The 5,272-nt window shown below is 38.7% G+C and overlaps 1 pseudogene; it reads right to left on the bottom strand.

Moving 5' to 3' along the window:
* Nucleotides 1-4,139: 4,139 nt before the first annotated feature.
* LOC132044790 (BURP domain protein RD22-like) lies at nucleotides 4,140-4,919 on the bottom strand (annotated as a pseudogene).
* Nucleotides 4,920-5,272: the final 353 nt, after the last annotated feature.

The following is a 5,272-nucleotide window of genomic DNA, read 5'->3' as shown; positions in this document are numbered from 1 at the left end:
ATAAAAAAAATGTAATTATTAGTACTCAGATAAAAATATTATGTCGTAATAGCCGCGCAATAATATTAGTAAATAAACACTATTATTTAATTGCACGAACATAAATGCGATGCGTGTGCGTAAGGTGGTAAAAATGCTGAAATGATAAAAAGCGCGAATTATAATAATACTGGTAACAACAATAAATAATAATAATAATAATAATAATAATAATAATAATAATAATAACAATAATAATAATAGTAATAATAGTGGTAGTAGTAACGGTAATAGAATAACAGAATAATGAAATGCCGGTATTAATAAAAGCTAATAATTATAGCAAAAATGTAAATAATTATTTCTTAAATTACTGAAAATATTAGAAATGTGAATAAGTATTTTGGGGAAGACGGGACAAAATCGGGTGTCAACAAACCTCGGCCACGACTTTTCATCCGTAGACAGATGGCCAGGCGGAGCGTACTATTCAGACCCTAGAGGATATGTTGAGAGCATGCGTCTTGGATTTCAAAGGTAATTGGGATGATCACTTACCTCTCATCGAGTTTTCTTATAACAACGATTATCATGCTAGCATTGGGATGGCCTTTGTTTGAAGCTGCAGTATGGGCGAAGGTGTAGATCACAATTGGTTGGTTCAAAGTTGGTGAAGCGAGTTGTTAGGACCCGATTTGGTTTATCGGGCTATGGAGAAAGTCAAGTTAATACGGGGAGAGCGTTTGAAAATGGCTCGAGTCGCCGTAAGTCTTACACGGATGTGAGGCGAAGGGACTTAGAATTTTCGGTTGATGATTGGGTGTTCCTTAAAGTCTCACCCATGAAGGGTGTTATGAGATTTGGCAAGAAAGGCAAACTCAGTCCCAGATATATTGGACCTTACAGAATTCTGCGAAAGGTTGGTCTAGTAGCTTATGAACTTGAGTTGCCACAAGATCTAGCTGCTGTACACCCAGTATTTCATGTGTATATGTTGAGGAGGTGTGTAGGAGACCCGTCGTTGGTTATTCCTACTGATACTATAACAATTAAGGATGGTTTGACCTATGAGGAGATCCCTATAGCCATTCTTGATCGTCAAGTTCGCAAGTTGAGAACCAAGGAAGTAGCCTCAGTAAAAGTGTTATGGAGAAGTCAGAAAGTTGAGGAAGCTACATGGGAAGCCGAGGAGGACATGAAATCCAAGTACCCATTTTTGTTTGAAGAGCAAGCAGAGAACTCTCAAGGTAACTTTCCATATCCCATGTCATGTCATGTCTCATGTTTCACGCTCATGTCTCATGCTTCAGTATTCATATTTCCATGTAATCGCGTCATTTCATGTCCCACGTTTCATGTATGTTCCTTCATGTTCGTGTATTCAAGCCATGTGCGGTCCATCACCACGACCCATCGTTCGAGGACGAATGATCCCGAGGGAGATATTGTAACACTCGTACTTTCATACTAAACCATATCGGTAATATCCCGTAAATCCGAGTTAGATGTGAACGTATGAAACTAGTATAAAGATCATATTATAGCTATATGAATCCATTCGGGTGATAAACAGTCGTTTTGAAGTCAAACCAAAAAGTGAAGTTCTTAAGGCCTTCTAAATTCGTCTAAGTTTGAGACAGTTGTACTTATGGCCAGTTTTCTGGTAGTGACGTTAGGAATTTGAGAAAACTCAAAACATAAAAGTTGTAGGCCTTTGAAATACCTTTCCAACCATATATTATGGAGCTCAAACGGGCTACGTGCTAGAAGTTATACCCATTTTACTCTGCGCGAAGTCTGCGCGAAGTACGCCAGGTGCGCGATCGCGCACCCGGAGCGGTCATTCTGCCTTCTCTGCCACGATCACCTGCATGAAGTAACCTCCCGGCTGCGCGACCGCGCACACCGCACGACGTTTTAAGAGCCAAATTTCGTTATATTCATTCCCACTTCGTTTTAAACCAATTTTTAAGAGGTAAAGAACCACAAAGAAGTCTCTCAAGCCCTAAGGACGACTCTTCTCTCTCCCACCTTCAAGATACTTTAAGGTAAGCCTATTCATGCATTCCAAGTAAATTCCAACATACGTTCATGATCATTAAGCAAGAACTCATCATTCTTAACATAGGGTTTTCAAGAAAACCCAATTAAAGGGATTCAAGACTAGGTTTTGGGATTCTTATTCAAAGTTCATATTTTCATTACAAGTTTGGAGCATTACCAGGTATGTAGAGTTACTATCTACGTGTGGGAACATTATTGTTTCTTCCCCACGCCTCATAATCCATAAATTATGATTCTCTACTAAAACTAGGGTTTCTATACCATGCTCGCGATAACCCTAGGTCCATGTCCATGATTATATTATGTATGAATTGTTATAATTCCATCATTGAGTTCTTAATATTTCTTTATGATTATTGAGAATCCGTCTGTAATCCATAAAAACCCATATCTTGCATTCCATGGGTTCTTGCATGCATGTTTTTAAATAAAAATGCTTATTTCATGAATATCCTACATGTCTACAAGTTTTCATGCAATTGTATTTTATAACTATGTTCATGCCATGACTCAAGATACACACATGCTAAATACAAGTTATTTCATGAAACCATGTTTACAAGTTATTTCGTGAAATCATGATTACAAGACAAGTTCAAGTTAATTCACGAAAATCATGGGCTTAGCCAACTATATTATGTTCATGTTTTTGGGAGTTGCACGGATGCCGAGAGACTCGGATAACCAAACTACGTAGCCACCGTGGGACACGGATCGCTCACTTCGATTAGGACGATACCTTAATTTTACACCTTGAATGGATCCATCGGGCACGTTACCACCTCATACTGCGGCAGGTATGGGGCTCTGTTGTCGGCGAGGTACCGAACTCCGTACCCACGTGGTGATATCACATGGTCGGTTTATGAAATGCTCTCCCTATATGTATGTATGTATGTGTATCCATGCTCATGCTCATATTCATGTCCAGGTTTTCAGTTTCAGTTCTTATCATGTTATTCCATGTCCCACGTTAATTCTTTCGGTTGCTTTACATACCGGTACATTCAATGTGCGACGTCCCATTTTGCCGGGGCACTGCATTTCGCGATGCGAGTGCAGTTCTGAGGACGACGCCTCACTCAATGGGATGTACGTACCAACTTGTTGGTGAGCCCCATCTCATTCGGGGTTTAGACAATGTCATTCTTTAATTAGTTTTGCATCTAAAGGTATCTTTGAGGGGCCTTGTCCCGGCAAGTATGTTTTCCGGTCGATTCACGATTAGGTTTCATAGACTAGTCAGTTTAGTTATGTTAGACAGGCAAGGTGTTTAGCCATCTTTGGCTCAACTCATGTTATTTCCGCATTTATGATTTAAACAAGTACTTCATTAAATTATTATGACATCGCATGTTTTATAAAGGCTCATCACGTTCATGCTATGTTTCCGCTCATGTATGCCTCATGATGATTCAGCAAGCCATGTGGTTCGCTCGGTCACATACAGTCAGGCACCGAGTGCCGTGTTACGCCCAGGCCATGGTTCGGGGCTTGACAAAAAGTTACAAACTTCCACTAAGAACTGAATAGCCTTAAATTACCTGAAACCAGGGGCGGATCTAGGCCCCGCCGAGGGTGTTCACCCGAACATCCTCGGCAAAAAATTACACCGTATATATAAGATATTTTTTCATTTTTTTATGTACATATATAGATTTTGAACACCCTAAAAACAAGAAAAGAGGTTGGTTCAGTGGTCTAGGGTGTTCAAAATTTACCTTGAGGTTCTAAGTTCAAATCTTAGTCACTACATTTTTATTTTTCGAACCCCCTCAATGAAAATCCTAGATCCGCCACTGCCTGAAACCCATATGCACACTGACCAGTATGCTTATGAAAGACTTTGGATGGTAATTCCTTTGTAAGTGGATTTGCATTTTGCAACTGTGGAATTTATACTGATATGCTCTATAGATACTTGATCACTATGATAATCGTATATCTTTATTTATTGTAGTGTGTTAAGTTATTTTTTTGTTAACAATATTCGATATCTAGTTTTCTTTAACCCAATGATATCTTTGGGGATCATAAAAAAAAAAAAATGAAGCCTGGATCAATAACAATATACCCAGTTAGTTTAATTCCACAAATGGGGTTGAACGCCCAGTGGGACACTACACCAAGGATCATTTCCATTTATTATAAAGATAAATATACATTACAGATGAAACACAAAGTACCAGAAAAGGCAAATAACAACTCTTTAAGGGCAACTAACTAGGACGGCTTGAACGCTTATTCATTACTACACATTGTAGTGGCCTATTTAGATCGGGACAAAGACGATTTGATCATCTTGAAGAAAATGACAAATTGGCGTAGTTCCAGGCTTAACCTTGAGAACTGCAAAAGGAAGCGAGTTTGGGTTCCAAAAAGATGTATCTTGGTGGCACACTGATACTGCTTTCACTTTTGTTCCATCAGCACCAACCATAGATACCATAAATGTTTTTGTACTTCCTCCAACGTGACAATAATGGAGTGCATACGGGTATTTAAGCTTGTCGCATACCATGTTGTCCCCATCAGCTATTTGTTGAACTTGTTCAATTGTGTATTGTTGTGAATCTTGAGTTTCCCCTTGTACCTCAGAAGTAATAGCGAGGATATCGTTTGTCCCAAGCATGGATATGCCGAAATCTACCATAGACTCCAAAGAAGTCGCACACATTTTCTTCTCTTTATGTTTTACGTCTGGCTCTTCACAAAGTTCGATTGTTGTCTCAACTGTTTGAGCATCCTTCCATTTACTATCTATCGAAAAATGGTTGAGAATCTCCGGGAGTTTCTATTGAGAAGGGAATCGATACCGCAAATCGTCGAGGCAAAAATGGTGCTTCATTTCTATCGAGAGGGATAATTGATAACATTACCTTTCACCAAGTCCTTCTCTAATAAGAAGTATTGTTGCAAAGGACCATCATCTACTTTTCCTTCAGTTACTTGTTTGATTACATTCTCGTTTTCCAACTTTTTTAGCATGAGGCGTTCAACAGCTGAATTAATAGCATGATGCCAACTAATGGCTATATATCCACTTACACCACAGTAAACTTTCTCCTTAGTGTTATCTTGTTTTAGCTCAGGATCAATGTTGTCTGTAAAATCACGATGTCATAAATTATTATTAAAGCATACAATAAATTGTTTTAGTGATGTTTCACTTACTTTTTGCGATCTTGACAAAAAATTAAGTAAGCTGATTTTCAAAATTTGTTCTACC

The sequence above is a fragment of the Lycium ferocissimum genome, unplaced genomic scaffold (genome assembly GCF_029784015.1).
Source record: "Lycium ferocissimum isolate CSIRO_LF1 unplaced genomic scaffold, AGI_CSIRO_Lferr_CH_V1 ctg5240, whole genome shotgun sequence".
In the NCBI taxonomy this organism is placed as follows: Eukaryota; Viridiplantae; Streptophyta; class Magnoliopsida; order Solanales; family Solanaceae; genus Lycium; species Lycium ferocissimum.
Note: the sequence above shows the minus strand (reverse complement) of the source record. Positions and strands in the feature narration are given on the sequence as shown.